The 27892-nt window shown below is 43.3% G+C and overlaps 1 protein-coding gene across 7 annotated transcripts in view; it reads left to right on the plus strand.

Annotated features, from left to right (window-relative positions):
- The window catches only part of KCNIP1 (potassium voltage-gated channel interacting protein 1), a 288428-nt gene that overhangs the window by 162830 nt on the left and 97706 nt on the right, over positions 1 to 27892 (plus strand). Inside the window, exon 1 of one of the 7 annotated variants that reach the window (XM_042024472.1) lies at positions 20290 to 20379. The exons of the other annotated variants lie outside the window; for them this stretch is intronic. The gene's annotated coding sequence lies outside the window, so the exon portion shown is untranslated. Of the gene's footprint in view, positions 1 to 20289; positions 20380 to 27892 lie in introns of those variants that run through there. 7 annotated transcript variants of the gene reach the window in all.

Genomic DNA, 27892 nt, shown 5'->3' on the forward strand with positions numbered 1-27892 from the left:
GCTGTGACTGCAAATGATACTGATCTACTCAAGAATTAAACATAGAAGGGGATTTAACTTCATGTGGTGAAAGAGAAAATCTTATGCTGATCTTTTATTTGAAGAATCCAGGTGCTGCTTCATGAGAGAGCCATCTCAAACCACTGTTCAAGCTTCAGATGAGCTTTTAAAAGCTTCTTCCTAAAATAGCCATGTGCACTGGGTGGTTTGCAGTTAAGACACCATGGCCCCCTGTACACTGACTGGTTGCTGTTACCCTCCTTTAGCTGATAAAAACTCCCTGTTTACTACTCCAGCAACTGATGTTCCTGCCCCATCTACTTGGCCCTTTGCTTTCCCATCTCCAAGTGTAGAAGAAGGAAAAACAATATGCAATGGTAGTAAGAGAAGCTGAGTGTCACAGAGTTTTAGTGCTTGAGTGCGAGGTTGATACATGCTACAGAGCATGGTTTTCCTGTCCCAAAAGATTGAGGAAATGGGCCAGAACTTTCTTCTCTGCACATTTTGTTATCCTAAGTGTTTTTCCACCTCAGGCTCCTGAGAGAGCTGCGTCCATGTCCAGACTTTCTGAGACACAGGATTTGCAGTAAGCCAACCTTTTAACGACTGTGAGATACGGAAAAAGGCACCTCCCATAAAGCTCTGGTAGCCTGCCTGCTGCTGCTCTGGGCATAACAGAGTTGACCACAGGGGCTGCAGGTGGGTGACAAGGGAAGCCCCTATCTGATGGAACAGCTCTTGTGTGCTGCCTCACTGATAAAACTTATCAAGCTGGGGCAGGCTGCAGAGTTCCCCTGCCCAGGTGAATTCTGCCCATGTTTTCCTGGCAGACCTTAGCTCAGCTTTTTCTCAATTCTTGCAGACTCTGAAGGTAGTGTTGGCATGACCTAGTCCACCTCCTGCTACTCTACATAGTCTGGCACCGAGGTAACTCTGCTTCATGGAATATCCAGCAGGATAGTCCAGCCACAGTGACAGCCTCTGGCCTCTTGTGATTTACTATTTGTTAGTGCTTTGGTGCAGTGAACACAACCGTTAGGTGTCCAGACACATGTGAGTGGATTTCTGTTGGTGTGAATGTAAAGGAAGTGCTCCAGGCGAGCATCTTCTCATTGGGGAAATACCTACATGTAGGGCTGAAATTGGATCCCTTATGTTAGGCTAAATGGGACTCAACGTGCCTTGAAATCCTCTTCAGCTATGCCCTTTCCAAAAGAAAACAGACTAACAAAGCCTATAGCCCACCTATAAATGAGCAGAACCTCTTCTCTGTTCTAGGAGGAGACAATTAGACATAATTATTTGTTGTGATCAAAGATTAGCAGAAAATCCTGTCATGCTATTAGCCTTGCTGTATGCAGGGGAAGTTGAATATTAAAAGAAAAAAAATAATAAAATGAGAAATGGGAGGAACTAAACTGAGCTGCGAGACTATGGTGCTCCACTGCTGCATGGTGCAAACACATTCCTCGTTTACTACCCCCTTATGCTTTACGAATGACACTGTCTCATAAACCAGGTAGTTAAACAGTGCTTTATTATCTCTGGTTTGGGGAGATGCTGTGCAGTGCAGCTACAAGGCAAGCTCTGCCCCTCCTGTCCCTAGGGCAGGCTGAACACTAGGCTCTGCCTGCAGCAGCAGCAGCCCCAGCGCCTGCTCATGGGCTACTGGAGTGTGTGATCCTCCTTGCTCTGCCAGGTTTGCCCCATGGCCCCAGTGGCCCCAGTGCTGTGTTCCCTCAGCTTCACCTGCCTGAGACCAGCCAGCATGGAGAGTGCCCGCTGCACCTTCCAGCCATTCCTGCACAAGGGTGAACCAGCCTTTGCTATTGACTTCAGGCACCAAAAATAGCAAAGGCTTTACAAAGAAATAAGTAAAAGGAATTCTGTGCTCTAGCAAGTACTAAAGTCTTGCTTTTTAGGTGTTAGCTCCTTTTGCTAAGAGGTGTTTTGCTTACTCATTAGTCAAATCCCTTCTGAAAACCCATTTATTGTGAAGCTGACAAATACTAATCTGCATACATCATGTCATTTCCTTTCCAGTTTACAGGGAATGGGATTTACATCTAGCTCTGAGATCTCCTAGTGTGTGGGTGTCTTCTCTGAAGGGGTTTATTTTCACTCTTTATTTGGTAAATGCAGGGAGCCAAAGCACCCTCTTCTCCCTCCTAAAGTGCCAGCCATATTGTCAGCACTGAAATGTCAAACCCTTTCTGTTTTACTGTTCCAGTGGTATTCCACAACGTGCTCACCACATATTTTGGTTTTCCACTGACATTTGAATAACCCACTCTGCATTTTCTTGCTTAATTCTTTGGCTAATGCTTCAAAAGAAAATTCTCCAGACTGTGCAGCAGTTTGGCATCCTGCGCTTGGTGATAATACTGTTGATATGTCTCATGTCACTTGGTCTGAACAGCAGAAAGCAGTATCTTTCAAAAGCAGCTGCTTGCCTCTAACAAGGTTACATCTATGGCTTTGTGCTGTGGAAAAATAATGTACAGCAAAAATATTTTTTATTATTGGCAGGGGCATAAACAAGAGTGAGCTTCAGGGAACAGAGAGGCACTTTGGGCTAATAACTAGAAAATTGTGTTCAGTGGTATCATGGGAATCAGCAAAGGATGGGAGTTAACGTGGTGAACAGTATGGGAAGGTGGAGAGATTCATTTTGTCCCTCTTGAGAGTTTGTGTGACACCAGAGCAGGATGCGTTTGGTTATGCCAGGCAGGCAGGATGGGAAGGTTTCTGCCTCATGGGGGGAATTGTTTCTCCATGGAGTAAATCTCAGCTCTGAGATGATGCTCTACGGGCAAGATTTTAGTAAACATTTTGAAAAGCATTCGAAGGTGTCAGGAGCCTAAATTCTTGTGGCAGATGTTACTTAGTCTTTCCAGTCAGTCTTGTGCCATTTCTGTCTGCAGCCCCATGTAAAATCTGACACTACTAAAAGCATCTTTAAGCATGTGCAGCAGTGGTCTGAGCTGCAAGGGCAGCCCAAGGCGATGGCTGTGCTGGCACATGCAGGGACTCTGAGAGGCATTTGGCTTGGATGGGTATGGCTTGCCAGTGGGAAATTCAATCTGCTTTTGGAGAAGACAGACATTGAATGGGCTGGAGCTGTATCAAATCTGAGACAATGTCTTCTTTTGTGGCTCATAATTCTTGGTCTCTGTTGTCCTCATCCAACTCTTGTGTGCTGTATAGGCAGAAAGATAAAACATTCACTATCTCTGCTGAGTAATTTAAGATATTTGAAGTATTTGTGTGTGCACGTACGTATATATTTGTATACATATATAACTGAAAGTAACAAGCAGTGAAGACACCTGAAAATTAACAGACAATTATTGAAACAATTGTGTTGCTTAGGATGAGGCAGTGTTTACTTTCAGCAACAGCATGGGGATCTGTAATCTGCATTTTCCCATGTAAATCACCAGAGTGAGTCTCAGCTGTACCTGCCAGTTACTGGAATAGTTGGTCTGGGGAAGAATCTGCAAATTCCTCTGGTCAGGGTACTTGCCTGGGGTGTCAGATCTGGAGAGGAAGACCAGCCTCTGACCACAGGTCTGCTAGAGTGTTCTTGGCATGTTCTGCTCTTCCAGATGTTGGGTGATACTTCCAGCCACTCTCTGGTGCTTGAAAGTGCTTTTCCCTCCAGATTGGATGAGACATTTTATCTCTATCAAAGCTGAGATCAAGCTGCAAGATATTCCCTTTTTTATTCCCTGTTAGCAGCCCAAACAAGAAGTATTTGCACATCCAAGCCCTAGACTTAGTGGTAGGCATGGTGTGCCTGGGCACACAAAAAATGGACAGAGCTAAGGAATCAAACAATTTAGCAGGCAGGGCTGTCCTGGAGCTGTGTCACGCTATTTTGCCTGTTTGGACCTCTGGTAAAAAGCCAGTACTTTTGGTGTAAAGGTCAGTGAAAAGAGAGGAAAGCATCTAGAGGAATGCCATCAGCAGGTCAGGGTAGGACAGTGTCCCCAGGTGTGTTGTGCAGGGATGCACGATGGTGCTTAAATTTAGTTGCAGTGGCCTTAAAGGTTTTTTCTTAGGGAAAATGATTTAGAAGAGACGTGCTGTCTTAAAACTGTGACAATAAACCCATTTAGGGGGTACATTTGAGGTCAAGTGACAGAAAATTGTGAGGAAATTTGCTAACAGGAGGAAGAGTAGGTGGTAAATGGAAAAGGCTTTTAAGACTATGCCTGATGGTGTAAAATAATCAGGTTTGTAAGGCCCAACACAAACAGCTCTTTAACTGCACTCAGCTGGTGAAATGCAAATACACATTGGAAAAACCTACAGCAGCTGTAACCTGCTCAGCCCTTCAGACACTCCTGTGCTTCCCCTCACCAACAGCTCCATGCTCTGGCAGGATCAAAATCGCAGAGAATTGGAAGAAAAAGAAGCCTTTTTAAGGATGTTTAAGTGTATGAGAATTACTGCCCTCCCATGCGGTCCATGCCATGAGCTAGACTGCAGAGCTGTGCTTCCTGCAGCCCCAGGGTTAATACGTCTGGATAATACAGCAGTGGTCCAGAACATTTCAGATGAACTGGCAAAAGGGAGTTTCCGTTGTGTAGATGCCTTTGTGCCGCTCCACGTGGATGCAGTCGGAAACTTGAGCGGCGCTGGGTGCTGCTGACCTCCTCTGGCAAAACGCAGCAGATATCGAGGGAAGGTCTGGCTTCAGTAGGGAGACCGGGTTTGTCTCACTGTGGGAGTTAACACTGAGATTCCTAGCGTTGTTGGTAAAGTGAGCTCCTGGTGCTGCGAGGGTGCCCTGCCTTCTCCAGGAAAGGCAGTGTTTTAAAAGAGGTAAGGCTTTTCTACACGTAAATTAGGTTATTCTCAGTTTTCATGTCATTTTAAATGAAATATCAGGATTTCTGGTTTCTTCTCAAGTTATCTCAATCAATTATTTTACCCTTCCTGGGAAGGAACTGTGTTTCAACAACAGTCATGTATGCAAAGTACAGGAAAGTAAAAAGCTAAATTACCAGAACAGCTTCATGAAATAGAATGTGTGCCAAAATACTTTTGTACCTTTCTATTTTCTATGCTTCCCTTCCATGTGAGAAAGATGTTTATGTGCTAATTACATGCATTTTTTTTCATGTGAAAAATGTCACTTATGAACCACTCTGAGCCCTTCCTTGCCCCATAATTCAACTTCTAGTCTTGAAAATGAGCAAACTCTGGTTCTTATAGCCTGTGCCCAGTTTGTGCTAAAGTTCATATCCATACAGCTCCCAGGGTCAGAAAATCTACAGTACAGGTTTTCTATCCCATGAAAGAATAATCTCCATGGAAAGACAAGGAGTTTCCAGTTGAACATGTTCTTTTATCTTTTGGGAAAGGTTTTGCCTTGGCTGCAGTTTTTGCCTATCTCTAATGTTAGAATAATGGTGATTTGGACAAAACCACTATTCTGTAGGAGTGGGGTCTCAGGATGCAGAGAGGGATCTGCCCCTGTGGAAGGGGCCAGATCACTTGGCTTTATTCTCACACTCTTTGGTTACTAGTGTCTGTAGGTGATTCTGCACTGAAGTTTACCATCAAGTTACATATCCACCTGTCAGTAATCTCCTTGTGTATTTTTCACTGCAGTTAGCTAACAGAGAATAGAGAGGGATGTTCAATGATTAATTTCTTGCATTCTTTAAAGTCTTCTACCTCAAACTCAAAATACAGGCAATGTAAGTAATTTGTCACATAGAAAATTACTGCTTTACTTTTAGGCATCTCACTGCTGGACATTAAGCCAGCAACTATATAACAATAAAATATATTAAAAATATAATTAAATAAAAAGGTCATTATCTCACATCCTTAACAAGTAAGACTCACTGAAATTTCTGTTTCTTTAATGGAGGCACGTGCTACTCCATAATCAGTAAATCTGTAATTGTTTAGTAGCTCAAATTCAATCAGCCCTGCAAGCCTCATTTTCTGTAAATTTCTGCTATAAGGGAGCTGTAATTTCACATTTAAATAAGCATTTTATTTCATGGGTAATGACTTTAAAATAACAGGAGAGCCATAATAGGATCAAAGAGCATAAAGCACAAGGAATACGCTGATACACTGTAAGTTGTAGTGCGTTGGGAGTAGCTAAACCTCGTAGCTTTTGGAGATGCTTTCTAGATTTTTCATGTGATGCCAAGCACCACAATCTCTGTAACTACACCTGCTTACAGCTCCTGCAGAGGTCCCCAGGCCGTATGTTCTCCTTCCATCTGACATCTCCCAAGCCCAAGATGTGGCTGGTGACCAAACCTCGGCCATGGCTTCTCCACGCTCCTGTCCCACATCCCAGCATGGATCCTGGGCCCCCGGGGCTGAGCTGCTGTGTTATGCTTAGATAAGGAATGAGAGAAGGCTGTGCAGATATGAATCACTCTCTGCTCCCAATAATTACTGTTAAAGCAGTAATACCAGGCACTATTGCATAGAAAACAGACAAGTGCTTTGTGCTTAAGAAATGTTTTCCAGTGCTGCTGGCAGAACATCTGAACTAGTTTTTGTGTCAGTTCTATGAAGCCTGCAGGACAAGTTGCTAAAGTTTACAAAAAATCTCCCCAAGTCGTGCAGTAAGAGGCTGTGTTTATTCACGGGACTTCAAACAATGAGAAAGTCACGCAAACTAGCAGGTGGTTATTTTGTTACGTTGTCTTATTTCAAAAGCCGTTCTCAAATGGTGAGGGCTCAATATAATGTGTTGACTCCTTAATCTGGTATTGGCCCTGCTGTTCTACCCATGCCCGACACTTTCTCTGATGGGGTTTTAAACCGTGAACCCTGGCACCATTGCTTTTATTAGTCAAATTCCCTATATCTAGCTGCACAGTGCTGGCTATTTGAATTTCAAGTCTTAATTCTGGGTTAGAGGAAGACTCACCTGGAAGAATAATTGTTTAAAGCACAAGGTCAGAAAGGCACAATCTGTGTGATCACAAGGTAATGTTTTTCAGAAGCAAGATGCTGAGAAAAGCCTTTAAAAATGGATCTTTGTAGGCCCAGAAGTGTGCAGTCACATTTACAGACATGAGCTGTTCCTTGCCAAAGTTCTCACATTTATAGATGTGATCTGTTCCTTGCCAGGCTTTCCCCAGACGTTTCTGTGTGGTTTATCCCTGGCAGGTGCCTGAGCTAGGGCTGTGTGCAGTGCATCCTGCAGAGCAGTGCAGTTGCTGGGGTGCCTGTAGCACCTGCAGCAGGGTGTCAAGGCCATCAGGCTCTCAGTCCCTCAGGGGCTCAGGACTTGCTGCCAGCAGGTGTCAGGCAGCTGAAGACATGGGCAGGGAGGCTGCAGTCAAATCTGGCTGAATGGGAGTGTGAGCACGTAATCTTGTATCTGTGCTGAGTTTCAATTCTGAATTTGAGCAGGAAATTCACAGGAGAAATATTGGTCTTTGGAAAACAAACTCATCAGTTCACTATACTCTGGAGTTAAACTGCTGGGGGGGCTGTGCTGCATGGAAAACAAATGCACCTATGCCAGTTAGTCCTCCATTAAGTTCTTTGGCTCCAGAGGTCCCTTCCACCTTCAACTATTGCTTGGTTCTGTGAGATACTCAAGTTACTCACTATAGCATTCATTCCAGTCTAATTCTGTCTTTTCAATGTCAAGCCCATAATCCACATGTCCACTTCCAGCCTGTGGCTGGGCCACATCCCATGTGCTCAAAGTCTCACTTGACAGAGTCCATGCTCCTGCTGTTGCTCACCAGGTGGAAAACCAGGTGGAAGGCAGAGCTGACAACAGTTGGGGGAATGGGCTCTGTTAGAATGATCTGGGCTAGTCCTTTCCCTGGAGTGCCAGATCTGTGCAGCCTTCGACTTTGGTTTGCCTTACGAGGTGCTGTGTTGGGGCAGTTGTAAAGGAGAGATAGTGATTTTTCACTGTGAAACCGCAATTTCCTAATAGACTTCAATGCAAATTGCACAGATTAACTGCTTAACATATGTGTAAACAAGAACTAAGGAAGTACATGACATGTGTCAAATGGTTTGAAACCTTATTAATGCAGCCTCATGGAAATGTTGGTGGCACTGCCAAAAACAAGGTTTAAGTTATTGCTAACAGGAGAATGAGCTTATTGGTGGTTCTGCTGGTTTTAGAAAAGCAATTCCAGTTTCTGTTCATAGTTTCTGCCTGTTGGATCCAGTAGCTTTAGCTGTTCCTGCCTGACATCATACCAGCTGTTGTGATATAAATCCTATTTCCATCAAAGTAAAGGCATTTCTTGTGTTAGGGGTATACATGCAGTGTAATTCTATACACAGTTACAACTATTTGAGTTAACAGACTGTTTCCCTGCTTATATTCATTCTTGAAAGAACTTGCTATGAGAAGGTTTGTACTTAAAAATCCCATTTGTTAGCTCTGGTTAAGTACACACAGTAATCCCCATCTACTGTGACACCTGCTCTATTCCAAGCCCTTTTACTAATCACCTTGCCTATCAAAGATTATTTTAAAAATGTGCTGTTATTAAAAAAACAGGTCTGCTGCCAAAGGAACAGGAATCTCTTCTGCTGTGCAGAAAGACATGTCATCACATGACTATTTTCTTTCTTTTAGTACTTTACAGATTGATTTTGGAAAGCTTCTCCTCTGTCAATAGGTCTCTGTCATGTCCTTTACCTAGGCAACCTTTACCTCGGTAATGATTCATTCTAATCTTCATTTTAATTTCTACTAATTCTTTTAAATTTCTTGAATCACTACTGCCTGATCCTTTCTCCCAACAGCCTGAGATGCCCTATGAAATCTGACCCCTGTATTTAGGAATTTTTTTATTGTTGTGAAGGCTGCTAAGTGAATGGATGTAGGCTTGCTACAACTATGGCCTGGCATCTATAAGGTCTAAATAAGAGGTTTTGTAAGACTTACAGGAAATGTGATGTTCTGCAAGTGAGAAAAGGAGGCAGTGTGACGCTGGCTCTCAGCCCACCCCGCTGTCCAAGGAGTAGTGCTGGTCTCAGGCCATGCTGTCAGGATATCCCATGTTTTAAGGAGCACAGCTTCACGCAAATGTAATGATCTCATGCAGTCACAGGGATGAGAGTCAAGTCCTGGGAATAATCCAAAACCTTTTTTATTCTTACTGCCCAGGCTGGGCCTCATGCTCTCGCTCCCACTAGGGTGAGACATCTCCAGTCTAATGGTTTACTGTTGTGTCCTGCTGCAGGAACATGCCTATGCATCACAACCTAGTAATATCTGCTCCTGTTATAGGTGCATCTTGCCTTCCAGTGGGCTCAGATGCTCCTTTCCCAAAAGCCTGGCATTTGCTATAAGTGACCCCCCTGGTAGGGCCTACTTCTGGCTGGAGACCAGGGACACGTGTTCGGGAAGGAGTGTTGTGCTTCTGAACCAGCCCATTTGCTGTCAGCTCCCAGCAGAACGATTAGAATTGCATTGCTGTTACAGGGCACATTCGTTGTTTTCCTTTGGGATTAAGCAAACATTTCTCTGCCTGACGTTAATTGCTGTTGAGGCAATAATTTCACTTGCTGAAACCCTTGTCAAATTCTGGACATTAAAATTTTAAGTTATAATTGAGATGAAATAAAGAAATCGCACAACACCTCTCATAGCCCCATTATTTCATGCTGATTAATGTTGCTGCAAACGTCTTGTTGAAGCTGCTGAGCTGAGAAGACCCGAGGTTAGGTCTTAGCCTCTGTCCCTCCCTCCCCAGGAGCCTACTGCCTTTTTCAGTGTAAGAAATTACATTTGATATTTTGGAAAAAATGTGGTTTAGTTTTGAATTTGTTTTACATTGTGCTCCAAACAAACCCCCACCGTCTCCACTCCCCTGGCCTGGCTTTGCCAGGGAGGTGTAAGAGATGCCTCAACAGGGCGGAAATGATCTAAGATGTAAAAATCTGCACGTTAGTGTTCTCGATGGCCAGTTCTTCACATCCCCATAAATGTTTACAACTCCATAGTGCAGCACAAGTGGAAATTGCTCTTGAATTTTTATCAGCTGATTAAGAGATGAAAACAAATTGTAGCTACTGAGGTTCGCTGTGTAAACCTGAGGAACGTGAAATGGGAGCTTAATGGGGTCTTCACTTTGGCTTATTCAGCCTCTGCTGAGGGTTATAAATCCAGGGCTTATGGAAAGGAACTGTTTGCTAACAGGTAGACTTAAAATAATGCATATATAGAAAAAGATAAGTATGAAAAGTGCTGTCTAGTGTTATCCATGTCTGAAGCTACACTGGGCATTTTTTGTTCTTGGAGGAAAGGAGTGCACATTGCTTCCCACATACAATATAGAGATTGGGAATTTTCTGTGAATTTGCCGGTTCTGAGAAAAGCTGTAAATTGGTAAATAATCTTGTTAGGACAGATCTTTAAAAAAATCATCGTTATTGCTGCTCTTTGAATGACACAGACCTGGCCAACACTGGTCATCAATACAAGAAGAGATAGCACCAGCCAGACGCACTGAGCCTGGGTTCATCACGAGCCTCTGAGCCCTTGTATAGTTTAGTGTTGATACTGTGGTGTCTTGCTGAGGCAGTCAAATCCTGCAAATAACATTTTCTTAAATTGCTCTGCAAATTTGAAATTACTCTTGAGGTCTTGAAGGTTTTTGTGAAAGCTGAGCCATTCTTCATGGATTCATGTTCTCCATAAATTAGGGTGCAGCTCAAGAGGGCACTTCATTAGTGCCTCAGTCACGTTTTTTCACATGGGATGTTTTCAATGAAAATGTCATGGATTCAAAGAGTTGTGTTTGATTAAGTTAGAACAGAACTCTTCAGTGACATCACTGAAAATACATAGTCTTAAAAACAGGCAGGCCCTGTGCTTTCCATGTGCGAGAGGTGTTTCTGTCCTTTGTAGTTTCAGTACTGGCACACTGATGAACTGGACTCTGCCAGGTTCCCAGGCACTACCCAGAATCAAGAAGGTAGCTCCCACAGAGAACTTGTGCCATGAGCACCAGCAGTTTCCATTTTCAGAGGCATAAGGTGTTCTAGCACGTCACTCATTTAAAACAATTTCCCAAAGGGACGCTCTGTGTATATATGTGTGCACAGCTATAAAGCTGGACACATGTGAGCTTCTATCCCCTCCTAGCCATGTTCTGCAGCCCTGGTACTATCCTGGTAATGCTCCTTGAACTGAGAACCCTTGCTCTTCCCTGATGAGCTGTCAGGGAATCTGTTCTCAGTATAGTTTTGATTGCCAGGAAAACAACCAACAATTTGATTCTCCCTTATGCTTCAACTGCCTGTTAAATTCATCTTGGGCAGATAACATCACAGTTTGTAAAGGTGTGTTAAAAAACCTGAAATGTTACTTCCTACAAAAAAAAAAATCAAACCATCGATTATCTTCTTGATTTAGATTTGAGACACTCATCAAAAAACCATCAGAGCTGGTTTGATGCTGCAGGCAGGTTTGCACAACTCTTTTTTTGGATCTGGTTTTGCATACAGAATCAGATCCAAGCAGCTGTGTCCTGCAACCTGGCAGCACACCAGGGCATCCCTAGATAGGCTTGGATGCTATGCTACATGATGCTGACATCAATAGCTTTCACCCCTTATATTACCAAGGCATTGCAGTATTTGACAAGATGTGAGTTATAGGTACTTTTACTGAACAAATCCGTATTTGTCTCGGCTCTGGCACTGTATTGAGAGATAATGCTGGGGAGGAGCTACTGCATTCTGAGGCTTGGAAACAGAGCACAAAGATTAATAGTGGCTGATTGTGTTACCATTAAATGTAGCTACTGTTCCACGTTGGGGTTGAAGAAGAGTGAATAACATGTTCTCTTCAAGAGCAGGCTGCTGTGGCTGCAACCCTGGGCAACAAGGGTCTGGTCTATTCAGGGCTGAGAGGGTTTATCTGACCAAGAAGAGAATAAGTATCTTTGGTCTGGGACTTTCCAGATGAGTGAAGGGGCTTTAAACTACATTTAAACTGGGTTTGAGAAGATTTCTACATGTGCTTCTGTGCACTAGCCTGCTCAAAGTAGGGAGCACTAGCATTGAATTTCATCAGATGCCACTGGGAATGATTCTGCTGCATTTGCTTTAGCCAAGCATGCCTCTAATGCTTCAAAAATGGGTCATCTTGGTTTTTCCCTCTGATCTCACGGGTTCTTTTCTCACCGTGCAAATATTGATCTGGAATCAGCATAGGCCTAGTCCTGCTCCCACAGATCTTGCAGAATAATTCAGAAGAAGTGCATTTAATGGTTGTTTTGACTACCTCACTCTTAATGTGAAATGACAGTTCTTCTTAATGAGTGCTATCAAATCACTGGCTTTGCATAAAATGCCTTATCCCTATGGAGGGGTATTAATCTATGCCTAGCACCTGAAACAGGATTTTAAATTTAAAAGCTGTATCCAGGTCTCTATATTTAGCTCTTCCTGTTTCAGAGGTATTCAACTTGCAAATCCCTATGCTACTATTTTATATAAATCCTATTTCAGGTATTTGCATTTCAAATTTGGCTGGACTTATGCAAAAGGCTCTGCCTACTGTAAGGTAGCTTGGTTTGGAGACAGAAGAGTAGAAATGCCTCCCAGTGAAAAGTACCAACCAGTAGTTCAATGCATGTTCCAAAAAATGTGCAAGAGATGATTACGTTTAGAGTGCTGTTTTCCCACTCTGACTAATGCTCCATTCCAGCCCCCCCCAGTCATCCTTGCCAGTGAAAAGCACTGTAATTCAAGCATGGAGCTATACCCACAGATAGGGATGCCAAGAACACTTAGCAACCTATGATTCAGTCCAGCAGATTAAGATAATGCATTCTATCCATGAGGAAAAATATGCTTTTAGTGTACTACTAATGTTTTTCTTTCTGAAAGGGAGGAAATTTTCTGTACAGGGTTCTCCTCCCCTCTGCGAAGACAGTAATTCCAAGAGCGTGCACCCAGCCCAGCCAGTCCTTGGGGTCAATGAACTCGGACAAAACCACTTCACTTCTTACTCCTGCATGAGCCACGGAGACCTCAGTTTAGCTAAAGAGTGCTCACCCATTCTTGATCATATGCAGTGATCTTTCTTGCAGCAGGGCTGGTTTCTGTCTCTGATAGAGGAGGAGCACTTCTAACATTGCCGGGAAGCAGGGGGTCTATGGGATGCTTCCTAATATCATTACAACAGGGAGAATCTGCAGAGACCCTGCAAAAGGAAGAGCATTTGCGTGGAAGTTACTGATCACTGCAACACCCTCCTTCTCTGGGAAAACAAATGGATATAGCTGCAGGTGAAACCCGAGGGAGCCTGAGGTACTTTATAGCTGTAGTTTATGAAAATCGGCACCCAAAGAACAGCTGTCAGGGAATCTGTCTTCTGGTTGCAAGGCCTTGTGATATGGCTGGACATGCTGTGGGACACAAAAAGAGAGAAACAGGGCACCTACTGCCAGCTGTCCTTCTAGCCCTAGAGATGGAGGGAAGCCAGTCTCTGCTCTTTTCACCACCTGGAATAAGACCGGTCTGTTGACCGAGTTTGCAGGGACAGCTTAGCTGGAGTACAAAACACTCTGATGCTGACCTGAAGATCTAGAGCAGCAGAGTCCCATCAGCTTGGACAGGACCCATAAAACCTATTCTAGTGGTAGGTTTTTCCAATTTTTCCTCTTTGTGAAGATCTTTCAGAGCTGGACAAGGAGAGGACTAGTGGGCTGTGTACAGGGGGGGAACAAAAGCCTGTTCAGGAAACTTGCCAGTCTGACTAATGAGACTCTCTGGCTGTCACACTTCCAATGCCAGAGACTTCTACTGCTGGTACCGAAGCCCCTTCACAGCAGTGGCTCCGGTGAGCCCATGTGTGCCTTGCTCCTACACACCCCCTCACACGCAGGCAGACCAGGTTTCCTCACTGGTTCCAGCCCAGGTTTCCCATGGCAGGGTCTCAGATGTCTCGTTCCCTAAAGCCATTTATTCCTGGTGCAGTAACACAGAAACAGCTTGAGCTGGTGCCTCTGAGGAGGGACCCCTGACAAAGGAAGCCCTGGGCTGATATCCCCCCCACGGTGCAAATGCACAAAATTCTCGATCTTCCTCCTGAGCCCTCAGCTCCTGCTGTGCCTCCCAGTGTCCCTCACCCAGCTGTGCCACCACTCTTTGTGCCCTTGCTTGGCAGTTCATGGGATCTCATCTCTCTGGGCTCCCACCCAGAGCTCAACCTGCATTTCAGCTTGCATTTTGCACTGCAGCTACAAACAAACTACTGCACTAGATGTGTTCCTCAGTGATCCTCCTCAGGCACCAGGTCAGCATCCAATTCCTCCAGACATCAGAGAGGTGGTGGCTCTCAGGAGAAATAATGGCAAAAGTGGGCTCAGGTCACATGACTTACATTAGAAGGTTGGGTGATAATGAAAAGGGTCATCACAGAAAACATTTTGGTTCATCACAGAAAACATCCATCCTCTAGTTTGGTGGATGATTTTCAGCTTCCTGTGAAACCAGCAGGCTTTCATGATGAGAGCAACTTGTGAGCTGTGTGTTCAGTGAGCTGTGCTGAGGATCCAAAACACATCCAAAAAGCAGTAGCAGCAGCTGAAATACCTGCCTCATGAAGGATAAACTGACAATATCATAGAGCGAAGATGCCAGAGGAATCAGGGCTGTAGGATGTGAGGTTGGAGCTCAATGTCTGACACTCCAGGTGAGTGGCTTTGCCCTCCAGGATGGCAGGGCAGAACAGAGTGCTGTTCGTGGCCCATCAGCTTGCAGGCACTGACCACTGGACAAATACTGAGAGGAACATGACTGTTAAAATTTTGTCCTAACCAAAATTGTACTGAAGGTCTAGGATGGGTGAGGCACTACTTTGGGGAAAATGGTAGAAGTACAAAGATTGATGCAGCCAATTTTGTCCTCCAACATAATTTCAAAATGGAAGCCAGAACATAGGAACATTTTATATTTGTTTTTATTTTTAAGTTGGCATTAGCTATTGAATTTGGTGCTGGTCAGGAATAGGCTAGATTGACCCCAACCTAGTAAATATAAATATATTTTCATTTGTCTTTGTTTTTGCCTGTGACTTTTGAAGCATTGGTAATTTTAAGGCTTTCTGGGGGAAAAAAAAAAAAGTTGGCCTCCATCCAGGCAATGAGAGAACAGCTTGAATTTCGTGTTTTCCAGCTAAGGGAATTAGTGAGTCCTTCCACTCCTGAGTCAGCTTTGGGGGTGGGCTACTGTAATACACAGGTAGGATATTCAGGTTGCTCCCCTTTATTGTGTGCTTTGTCACACTGAGAAGCATGGTTCATTCTTGTGAGCTGTATTTCCCAAAATAGCAGAGAGAATCTTTTGGCCTCAACTTGCACACAGAAGTTGAACTGAGAGTGCTGAGGACCAGCTGTTTTCTCATTCTATTGCCCAGCTGCCTCTGCTGTCTCTGTCTGCCTGTCACGAACATTTCTCTCATTTTGTCCCTGTGGCAACCGGCAACTGCTGGGGTCAGTCCTTGAGAGCTGTCACTTCATTTTGTGAAGCTGCAAGTTGTTTTCCACATTCCTTCACATGCAGTTGTTTTCACTAATTGCATCCAGCCATCCGTAGCAATGGCCTTTTAGGGCAAGAGGTCTGTGCTAAGTTTCCACCCCTGGCAGAGTGATGCTCCCCCTGAGGCCATGCGCTGGCTTGGCTGGGCAGGGTCAGGATGCTGTGGGGTCCTTGGGAAAAAGGATACTGAGTGCCCTACACCCAGTCACGAGTGAGGAGCACTGGGATGGCGTTGGTGTTTGGTCACTTGAATTGTATCTACAGAGTGTTGTAAAGTAATCTTACTGACATGAATACTTAAAATCAGGGAATGATTCAGCTACTATGCAGTAACTTGAGATAAAAAATGGAAATTAAACCCCCAGAAAATTTTCATTTACTGCAAACTCCTGAACTTTGTACATGTACATCCTCAAGAGGAGTTTTAATACTTTTTCTCACCTTGATGCTCTTATGACAGAACACTTTACAGCATCTGAGCTGCTCAAGAGCGTGAAATGGGGTTGGTCTTTGGGGTTGTAGAAAACGCAAAGTGAAAATGAATTCACTGAAGATCCGTTAGTTCCTATAAGTCTCTATAAAGATGCCTTTCTCAGTCTTAAGATTATCAGCTGCTGTGTCAACAGCCTGTGATAACACAGGAAATGATAAAATGGTGGTAAAAGATCTCAGGCTGCTTATTAAAACTTCTTTAACTGTGACACAAAACCAAGGGAGCAATATACTCAGAGGAGAATTTCCCAGGTTCTCAGAAGCACAAACATCACTGTAGATTGAGCTGTGTTTTGGTGGATAAAAGAAAAAGTCAGGGGGTTATTTTGGTTTTTTTTCTGGGGTTTTAATGTTTCTTATAAAAATATTTTTTCAAAAAGAACATGAAAAGCGTCAGGTAACTAGTTTTTGTTCCTTGTCTTTGTGACTGGAGTCTCCTCAGTTGTTGAAAATGTCTGAGAATGATTATAGAAAATGTACCTTTAAAACCTGTAACAGAAAGTCATATTGAGTCTCCTGTAAAAGCAATTGTTACCATCTATATTGAGAAAAGGACTGAGTGAAAGAAAAGTAAGAGTCATAGCTCTGGCCTTGCCCAGCTGCTCTTTGGTCAGCTGAAGACCTGAGGGATCCCATCTCCACAGCTCCCCAGATGCACCTTCATGCTTTTAAGAAGCATTCTGTACTGCAGCATTGATGTTGATACAGCAATGGTGTTGCAGGCACAGTTCAATTGGATTTCACTGTGTTTGTAGGGAATTGCCTTTGGTGTAGTCCCTCCTTCTTCTCCCCTATCCACCATCTCAATCCAAGGAAGAGGAGTTTCCCTAGGGTAAAGAAAGGGTAAGAAGATGAAAAAGAAGATGAAAAGAATTAGTTTGTATGTTGGGTTAGTTGAATGAAAGTCATATTAAGGACAGCTTTAAAACCACAAATCTGGGAGCTGTGTGGTTTTGCTTGGAATAGAACTTATGGATGGGTAGTCTAAAAAATGTTTTGCCCTAACAGTTACAAAAGCTGTAGCTCTTGCAATTTAACCACTCACTTTTAGGAAGATCTTACTTTCACTCAGTTTTCTGTTATCCATCATTGCAGCATCTCCAGACCTTTCTCAAATCAGTAATTAGGCATGTGCTTACGTCTCATAGCTAGAAGCTAAGTGTATACTTGAGCACTCAGAATACACATGGGAATACCCATATGCTTGAATGCTTTTTTGAATGGGATTAACCATGTGGAATAATAAAACTCATCTCCAGATTGATAATTTGTTTGGTAGCTGCCATCAAACAGGACTTCATGGGGTTGCTGTAAGATCGACTGTGAATCCCTGTGTCCCTAGTGTATCACGAGCCCCCTGAGATGGACTGTCTGGGTGGTATCTTCTTCTTTTTCATGTGCCAGAGCAGCTTGTGGCACTGGCCAAGCACAGTTTGCATATACATGTGCAGGGCACTAAAATATCACATTACTCTGTGTATCTATATCTAAGGTAGCAGTTTTAAATTCTTATAAATGTTTTGTTATTAATGTTCTGCTCTCTCAAAAGGAGAGAAAAACACTCTTCAGGATACTCCTTAGGAAGGGACCAATGAATATTTCCAACAGTCTGGATTTGGGTGTCATTCCAGTGCTGTGCTGGAAAAAGAGAACATGGAGCAAAAGCCATAAAGAGACCTTGGGAGTGCTGCCAGCCGCTGACACAAATGGTCTCTTCAAATATTTCTTTTCTTCCTACATCCTCATCTTCAAGAGCTATCCTTTCATCTCTTGGCAGCCTGATTCAGTACACATCCACATCAACCAACACTTGTAACATGTCAGTATATTCTCCATAGACCCTTCTTTCACCGAAATCCTTTTTCTTCCATGACCACTACTCTGTATGCACTAGAAGAAGATTGACTTAAATCCAGCAACTGCCGGTGACCAGCATGGTACAGGAAGTGTCCTGTGGCTGGGACAGGCACTGTGACATTCTTATCATCTCTCAGCAGCCCATTGCCTGTTGCTACTTTTAAGGGCAAAAATTCAATAATGCAAATAAGATGGAATGCTTATGACTATAAATACATGTTTTGACATGCATTAACTTTATTTAAATGAAAGTTATAAATGCTTAGACTTTAAGGCTGGCAAGGCTGTGGTGTGAAACAAGCCTTAAAGGATGCTCTTGGCTCATCTCCCTGAGCCACAGGCCAGCCAGCCTTGGCTGCTCCTGCTTGGTGGCACCCAGAGCTATGTGGGGCTAAATTCTGCCTTTTAGTTCTTTCCGGCCATTATCTGGGCTTGCATTGGCTGGAGACTAGGAAAAGAAATAAAACAGCAGCTAAAAGAGAGAGCCCTTGGATGCCCTACCTGCTGCTTCCTTGGCTCTGGCTTCTCTATCCCTCTCTCTGGCTTCTGCCTGTTGTGACTATGCCGAGCCCATCTGATGTTTCTCTCTGCTGTCATCCACTGAGGCAAACTGGTGGGGGTGTGTGTTGAGGGCTGGGCCACAAGTACAAGTTTCTGTAGGAAGAAAAATAAGGTTTTTCAGGCTCCACATACGAAGACCCAAGTTTATTTGTGCAGCAAAATAATGTTAATGTAGGGTTGCCCAGATAGTCCCTTTGAAATTTTGAGTGTTAATGTGCAAAGTCAGTAAAGCCCAAATTGGGTTCATTTATGCAGCAGGAAGGGAGGAGAATTCCTCATAATCTAACCTAAAGTCGTACAGTTATCACCATTTTTTTTTTTTCTTTCCTCACGCAATTCTCATTCCCTGCTTTTGCGGGCTGCCAGGAGGGCACGGTGTGCGGGGCTCCTGTGTTTGTGACACGGTGACAGCAGGTGGCAGCAGGATCCCGCCGGCTCCCGGCGTTAACCCATCCCCCGGAACCGGGCTGGGAGCCTCAGCAGCCTGGGCAGGTGCGGGTGGAGCGGTGAGAGCTGCAGGGGCGCCTTTGCTGCACAGCGCACTGAGCTCGTCCTTGCCTCTGGACACCGGGAATGTGCGGGTATTCCCGCTGGATCTGCACTGACCGCCAGCGCTGGACACCCAACCAGCCTGGTGCTGTCACAGCGGCAGGGAAACGCAGTTTGGAGAGAATGGCATTGCCGGGCGCAGCCTGACTGTGGCTCTTTACTTTTGCCTCCTGACAGTGGCACCAGTGCCACTAGGTGGGGATAAGAGCCTTTTTAGGCTGAAGTTAGAGATTCCTTCCCGGTCACTTACTCCGGACGGACTCTCCAGCAGTGTTTACTGCAGCCCATGTGGGTCGGGGTGTCTGGTGGCCAGTGTCCGGTGGTCGGGGTGTCCAGTGGTGCTCCCTGTCACAGCTCTGCCCCAGGAACCTGTCTGACAGACCATGCTCCAACCGGCTTTTCCAGTTGTCTCTTGAAAGCAGTTCTTGCATCACCAGTGTGGTGGCAAATTGTTTAAGTGCATTAATTAAACTCGATTGGTGGTTGGGGAAGGCAAAAGAATAACATAAATTTATCTGTGTCACCTTTGGTCCATCCTTGAGATGAGTGGCTCAGCACAGCTCTCAAGACAGGGTTGTGCTGGCCTCATGGTGGCCAGAGCACGGAGCTGGTGGTGTTGGTGAGTTGGAGTGATGATTATTAAACCACCATTAATAAATTTACTGGTTTTTGGCAAAAGGAACAAATGTTTCACTCAAATATTTTTCACCCAAATCTCATTCTGTAAAAAAAACTGCTGGGAGACTGATGTGAGGGCATCGTTATAAAAGCTTAACTGACTCCAGCTGATAGTTGGGATCCAAGTACTTGCTTCCATGGTAGGAAGAGAAGTTCCCCATGTGGATGTTGGCTTTTGACCTTTCTTCTATTTAAAAGGTCAATGAAAAGTTTACAAACCCTGTCTTTTCCAGTCTGCTCAGCCTTGCACGCAGTCATGTTGTTTTAAACAATACTCTGTTGCATTGTAAAGTACCAGTGGAAGGAAAAGCTGGGGTTGGAGGGCAAGACTCAATGAACAGACGGAACAGTACTTTGTAATAAGAAAGACAACAGATACTATGTTTTGCCTTTGGCAGTGCAACCTTTTTTGTAATTAAATTATCAGGTTAAAAAAAGCCCTTTTAATTATTTAAGGACTAGAAGAAAAGTAAGGTTAAATAAATAATTAATCATGCTACAAATAGTTATTTTAATTCTAAGTACTGTAACATTTTTCAGGGACCCATTATTTATTTGCACTTCTCAGTGGGAGATTTTTATTAAGTTTGCAGTTGTAACCCCAGATTTGTGTGTTGTTTCCTTGCAGGTAAGTCTGGATTGGTCTGTTTGAACTGTGCAGTTTGGGAATGTAAGTGAACAAAGTAAGCCTTCTTCAAGCTGTCCCAGCCTGTTAACAAGGTCAGAGTATTTTTTTTTTTTTTTGAGCTCTAATACTGTAAGTTAAAATTAAAATACAATGGATACTGTAATTGCAGACTGCTATGGCTGTGAGATACGACGGGATCTTTATGTCAGCTGTGAATGTCACAGAACAAATATGTGCACTGAGAACTATTATGCAGACTACTACTGTTTCTCTAGTCCATCCTTAAACTAGGACTGGGTGGGAACAATATGAAATATTTGCATTACTGACATTTAAATGGTAATACAACTTTTTATACTATTTTTTCATTGATCATTTAAATGGGTTCTCTAGTTTTGACAGATTTCCAGATATAAAACCTACAGTACCTTCACTTAAATGGGGCCAAGTTAATAGGTCATACTCTGAAAAGATTACTTTGTGGATCATTCAGAGCTGATTATCTTTTATTAATCACCTGGAAGTAGGACCTTGCTAGAAGTCAATAAAATGCTGTTACTGGACTGGCATGCCTTGCTTCACACCTAACCCATGCTCTGTGGGTTTTTGGAGGCTTCCAAGCACTGGAATGAGTGGGCTCCATTCAGATGGTGGCATGTTTATTGTCTCAGAGCTGAAAATGAATTCCTTTGAAATTTTCTTCCTCTTTTTTCTTCTCCCATTATCTTCAGGAACAATTACATTCACATACGTGCAACCAGTAGATACACATCTGTGATTTTTGAGAACTTTCAGATTACTGTCCATCTCCTGTCTACTTCAGTCCTGTTATTTCCTGCAAAAACAGAGAACACTGAGCATAGCTGCAAAATTCAGTGGTGCCACTCAAGCTGTTATGAGTGTTAGGATCACCAATGTTTTGCTCTCAATAAATGCAATATTTTGCTATTGGGAAAATGTTTGACAGTGGAAAGAGAAATATTTTACACCAAGCAAAGTGTTGTGTCTTGTGTCTGGGAAGTGTGGCTGTAAGGCAGTCTGTCTGTGAAGTCTCAGACAACAGGTACATTTTTCTGTCTCTGATAGACTCATGCATGTACAACATCAGCATCTTTTGCCTGCTTTCAGCTGGATCCCAGCTGACTTCAACCTCGCAATTCAATCCATTTACATTTTTCTCTTCTTAAGCAGAAGGCCCTTAAGAAAGGATGCCTCTGCCCCAACCCATGGCACTGTATTAACTTGTGTGTTCCAGTTTCTCATCAGTAACTTGTTTCTTCCTGTAGCCCTCTCTCAATCTTATCACAGTGTGCAGATCTTAATAATTTTTCTCTATGTATGTCTGTGATATTTTATCTCTCCTTGTTTGTTAGAGCCATTGACAGTTTAGTATGGGAATAGATTGCCACTGTGATGCACTTGTCATGACAAAACATGATTTCCTAATTCTGTATAGTTTTTCTAGATCTTCTGGATGTCTGTCTCTGTATCTCAGAGATGGTTGCCCCAAAGCAATTTTTTTGTGTTATATTTGATCTGAGCTGAAAAGCATCAGTGAGCCTTATGCATTTATCTACATTCTTCAGGCAAGTTTATTTCTTGATAAGTCTTTTAAATATAAGCACAATGTGTGAAAGTATTAAACCTTGGCTGATGAAATTCAGGAGTATATTTTACTTTGAGTTTACAGCCTTTTAATAATTTAGTCAAGACCATGGAATGGCGCTTGGCCAACTTGTAAGTTATTAGAACCTCTAAAGGGTTGAGGCCAACTAGTGCTTTGGGAGCTTTGAAATTTTATTTTGAATTAGTTAAGAATTAATCAATTCATGAGGGAGTGAGGGAGTTTAAAGCTAAATGTATCACCAGGAAAAACTGTGGGCACAAAAGCGAAGTTAGAAAAGTGATTCCATCTCCTGTGTTGATTTTTGTTGTGTTACACAGTGGTTGGATGTTTGCCAGGTCTCTAAAGTCTGTTGAATTTGCTTTTAGAGATGAGAAAATGAAATTTCATTGTTTTGCCTTTCCTGTCACCTTGTCTTTATAAATCTTTCTGTTTCTGTTGTGTGTTTTGAATCAATAAATGTTATTGTTTGTGTTTTAAAAGGAATGTTTCTTTGTTGAGGAGGAATTCTAGGAAATAGAGTAACATTACATAGTTCCCCCTTGTTTGAAGTAGTGAACCTGAAAACTGGGTACCTCAATGGTCCTGGGGCTCAACATCCCTTCACGTTTCTGCTGTCTTCTTGGAGGTGTCCGCCCAGCTACAGTTCTTCTGTAAAGTATATATAAAATATAGTTGGTTACTCTGTTTGCACACTTTTCGTTCAATGTTCATAGAGACCAGGTGTTGCTGTTATCAGGACCACATGGCATCCACTAATCTGTACTGACAAAGACCAAACAGCACATTCAGATTGCCCTGCTGCAGAGATACGTGTTGATATGTATTGCATGGAGCGAGGCCTTTCATTCCCCTGGGTTTCCTACAGGCATCTGTAGGAAAGCATCTCCATTGATGTTTCCATATTTCAAAGCACGTCTGTCACAGCCTGGGACAAGACAAGAAGGAACGGGTCAGTGCTTTGAAACTGCTCTCAGAGAGCAAATGATCTCAGTGAAATGCATTGTTGATGCTCTTCATCAGTGAGTGCCAATTTCAGCCAGTATTTCAGGAAGTCTTTGTTAACTCAGACCCAGAGTACTCCAGCAGAGAGATTCTGGGGGTCTAAGTGTGAATCTTGCCTGCACATACAAATCATGATCAGACCTGGACTTTCCTTTGGCCCTGCTTCATTCCATGATTTTCAGGTATGCTTTGTAAACCTCCACAATTCCTCTCCCTCCTTGGTATTTATGCCCTTTAAATATAAGTAGACAGTTAACACTTTTTCCTGAGTCAAGTTATAAATATTTTTTTAGTTTTAATATATCTCTACGAGTCTCCTCTAGCAGCCTTGTGGATGCAATCTTGTCATTCCTGCAGATATACAGGATCTCAGTTTCAGTCTTGCTGAAAACTGCTCGGGACCATGATGGAGCAAAAACTGCATGGTAGGTGAGCCCAAGATGTGAATTTTGGTGACTTGCTGGACCACAGAACGCATACTTCAGAATCTTGTGAATAGCTGAATTTACAACTCTAATTTCTACAAAGAGAAAGGAAGAAAGTAAAAATTCACCAATAAGTCTGAAACAGTTTTCTTACTCAGCAAGTCTTACAGAAAATGCTGTAAGAGTGCTTCCATACACGAGACAAGCCAGGTAGCTTTCATCAGTGCAGTCTACTTGGCAAGCAGCATATTGCATCTTCATTTCTTAAGTGCTTTGTCTGGGCTGTGACAGATATCTGCTAACGCAACAGACTGCCTTCAGACGCAAGATACGTCTTTTCAAAAGGCTGCTTCACAACCAATGTAGTTCTGAAGCTTTTAATGTACATTATCTGACATGATAGGGACTAAAGTTGTTATTTTAGAGAGCAGTGATCAAGTATAAGGTTTGGTTCCTTCAAGAGGGATTTTGAATTCTCTGATAAAATTGAAGCGGTGGGGAGTTGCAGTAGATTTGGAAGCTTTGTTTCAGACCCTAGTTCTGCTACTCTTAATGGTGACATTGTAGACAAAGTCTTGGTTCTCATTAACCCTTTGAGAGGGATAAGTTTGCATACATCCCTCTCAGGAATGGAGGAGACCTTGGAACTTAACCAGAGAGCTGAGTGGGTGTCCAGTCCCTGGTGCCCCCAGGGCTCGTGCAGCAGAGTTGGTGCTGGTGGGAAGGAGTCCCCTCCTGCCCTACCATACATGCATTACTGAGCTGGAGTTACCTCGTATGAGGGTGGGAGGGAGGAGAAGCTGTGCCATGGTGGCCTGAGCCCACAGGCTTGGTGTTTGGTGCACATGCCAATAGCTGCGGACGGAGAATGGCAGGAGAGCAGCAGAACTGACACCCGGCACTGCAGCCATAGCTGCAAACAGAGGCTGCCCTGGCCAACCACAAGAATGGACTTGGGTCTTTATGCTACAAAAAGCAGCTCCTTTGGTCTAGAGGACACTTCTGGCTGAGAATTGAATACATTGTGTGGGAGAGTTAGCAAGATGCTTTGTCTTCAGGCATAATTCTAATTTTTCCTTTTGAATGTGATTTTGTCTTTATGGTTTTTTCCTCATTATAACTAGAATCTTGAAAGTAATTTTAAAAATTAATGGCAAGTCAGACATAGTGGCCAAGCTCTAAGCTATACTTGGGATGAGCACATGGCAATGTCCCTGCAGCTCTTGGCAGACACGGTGCTCCAGTGGCCACAGAGCCTGACATGTGTTCCAGCTGCAAGGCAAGGGCATCCTCTCTGGGCTGTTCATTTTCTAAAATGAGAACAGAAACATGAGAGCTTCACTTAATAAGGTTAAAGATTAAAACTGACCTTGATTTTTTTGCAAGTCTATCTTTTGTGCTAAGATAGGGCTTTTTTTCTTCAAGGAAGCTTCTTGACATGGTTTCCTACATGATAATCATAAATTGGGACTAATTTATGTAAAATGTAGAAAATGCAAGATGTTTCCTTCCTTGGTTATCACATATGGCTTGTTGAGGTCAATCCAGTGGTGCCTCTGTGTTGTCTCAGAGGAAAAATTCTTCAGACTAAAATTCTAAAAACTTCCTTTATTTTTCCCCTGCTCTTCTCTGCACTATGTTGGAATTTTTCTCATGCCATTAGCACCCTCTATCTCCTTTTTGTAGCAGAGATTGGCTATGTTGGGTGTCTAGGGCACTCTGCATTGTCATTCAGCTGGGGGAGCTGAGGCTTCTCTAAAGCTCTGTGAGTGTGGTACAGCCAAATGACTGAAGTTTCAGGAAAGGGATGAGAATGCTCAAGCAGTTATTTGCAGGTGTATCCCTGACAGCTGTACACGCCTATGCTGGCTGCACAGTTTTAACCCAAATTTCATGCTCTGTCTGAAATGACAGGTTTTTACACAAGGAGGCACCTTTTGTGTCACCTTTACACATTAACTTGTTCCAGTGTTAGAGTTTCAGCTGCTTTCCATGCCTGATATCTGTCCTTGCTAAATCCATGAGAGCAGAATGGCATTGGATGGTTGGGAGAATACTGAGGAGTGATTTGGGAGTTTTGTTTTCTGTTGGTAGCTCTTCCAGGACAGGCACAATCATGTTAGTCAAATGCTTCATCGCACCGTGCATCCCATTCTCCACTGTCCCCTGGGTCCATGACACAGCTGCACCATGGAAATGGTTCATGCAGGGTGTTACAAAGCATTAGCTGCTGCTGCTGCTGTTGCCTCCCTGCTTTTCCTCCCCAGCAGCCCTTGGTGCTGCTTTGCTGCAGGTGCAGGAAGCCAAGCCAGCACACTTGTGTTTCCAGTGCAGCTGTAAACAGCCTCTTTAAAACATGGGCCATGGTGTAACTAGAAGTTTACTACAGATGTTAACTATTACTTTGGAAAATGTGGAATAATCACTTTCGAGATCGCTGGTATCACTGAACCATAATCAAATCATCTTTTTTTGTCAGTGACACAAGCTGGAATTTCTTCTCAACATTTACCTGAAAATTAAATCTCTACTGGATATATCTTAATTTATTATTTTATCATTTATTTAAACTGAGAAAGTCCACATTGCTTCTGAAATCAGAACTGTACAAATAAAGGATTAGAGTGGAAGTGCTAGCTGACCTTGGGGGTTGGAAAAACTGATGCACCCCTTGCCGGTGTTCTGCACTGCCTTTGCTGGGATGGAGCTTGCTTGTTAAAATTGTATTTTGTCATTTGCTCTGATGGTTGTCCCTGGATTGGTTCACTGAACACCGCTGATAGTGTTATATTAAGAATGTGGTTAGTAGCCTGAAAAAAAATTTAAATTACACTATTGTTTAAGGATATGACTAGGAGACTTACAAAAAACAAAAGTCTGGGAAAGTTTATCTGTGAAACACTGAAATCTGAAAATACTGCCCGGGACACCTAGCAAATCCTGACTGTACTGTTTGGTTATACCCTGCATAAAGCAGGAAGATGACAACTCTTTTTTTGAAGACTTAATTCCCATTTGCATTAAATTCTTACTACATCCTTTTGCATGACCCAATTAGAAAAGAATTATATTGCTCTGTGTGAATTTTATTCATTAAATAAATTGGCCTGAAATTAATCATTATCAGCAATTGAGAAAATACTGAGAACATTAAAGAAAATATTGAAAGAGCTGGAACTGACACATTTGCCTTAACAGAGCTGTATTTAAAAAGGATGCGTGCACAAAGAATCCAAGGCATAATGAATCCTCCTACACACACCATGGAATACAATATTTATACTGTAATCATGCTATTAATAAAATGATGGATCAGCCAGCATCTGCTGCAACAAAACTCAGCTGAGAGCCTGGTTACTGTCTAGATGGGGCAAAGCAATGTAAGAACTGAAGACCAGAAGAATATGGACTAGCTTGGGAATCCCTATCCTGAATTAGCTGTTCAGTTGTGTAATTCCCTGACTTTCAAAAAGTCTCCCATGGCAGCTGGCACTGTCCTTTTAATTTTGGTGTGCAGTGAAGGGCCAGGGAGCAGAAGGAAGGTCTGCAGTCCTGCTGTGCTGCTGCCATCCCTGGTGGGTCCCTGAGAGTGCTGGGGGGGTTTCTGCAGTGATCTCCTTGTTTCCAGTTGTTGCTGAAGTTAATTCTTGAAGGCCATCAGGAATGGTTGGGCTTGATCAGAGCAGGGCAATCTCAGGGGCTTTGCTGTCAGTTGCTGCCCTCATCAAAGTGCTGCTGTGGTGCCAAATAGGTCATCTTCTCTTCTTTGGGCTTGGTCCAGTTTCCAAGGTTTAAAGAAAAAGATCAAAAACCAGGAGGTTTGTGTGGGGCAAAATGATGGGTAGAAATGAGAGGAACAGTTCATCTGCACTGTGAACAGACACTGTGGGGCCAAATCTTAGATGTGCCCTTAAGGGTAGCTGTACAGGAAAATTTAACTAACAAATAGAGACTGTCATGGTGCTTTCCCTATTGCTATCGTGATTCCCATTTTCTGATGCATATGGGAGTTCACTTTGAGATCTCTCCTTGTTTGCTGGGAGCAGAAGGGAGATATTTCTCACAAGTGAGGTGATGACACTGGCATGAGCCATTTATCTGTGTGGTCCCCAGCATTTTGCCCAACATATGACCTGCCAGAGGCATCTTGATGCCCAGTTCTGCACCAGTTCAAACTTTACCCAGTGTCAGAGTATGCCAGGCACCCAGCCTTCCTCCTTGGACAGAGAGGAGGAATATGGGCAGCAGTGCCCCTGCTGCTTTGCATGTGCATGGCTGAATTGCATAGTCATGGATAATGGTAGGTGGAGATTTTCCTCCCAGAACACTCCTGTGTTTCTTTGTTGACAGGAGCGGTTTCCTGCACAGTGAATTGCTCAGACTCAAAAAAGAACAACTGAAAATTATATTGAGAGTTTGTTACAAATATGATCTATTGCTGTGAGAAGGTAACGAGCAGGAAACACACAGCCTGCAGCTTTGTTCTGTCAGCTTGCCCAGGCTAAATAAGTTTTGATTGGAGTTTATTTGAGTAGGTTCTCTTCTCTCTCT

Source organism: Corvus kubaryi, unplaced genomic scaffold, assembly GCF_017639235.1.
Source record: "Corvus kubaryi isolate FWS band 111438036 unplaced genomic scaffold, C.kubaryi_AGA036_p1.0 128, whole genome shotgun sequence".
Taxonomy (NCBI): domain Eukaryota; kingdom Metazoa; phylum Chordata; class Aves; order Passeriformes; family Corvidae; genus Corvus; species Corvus kubaryi.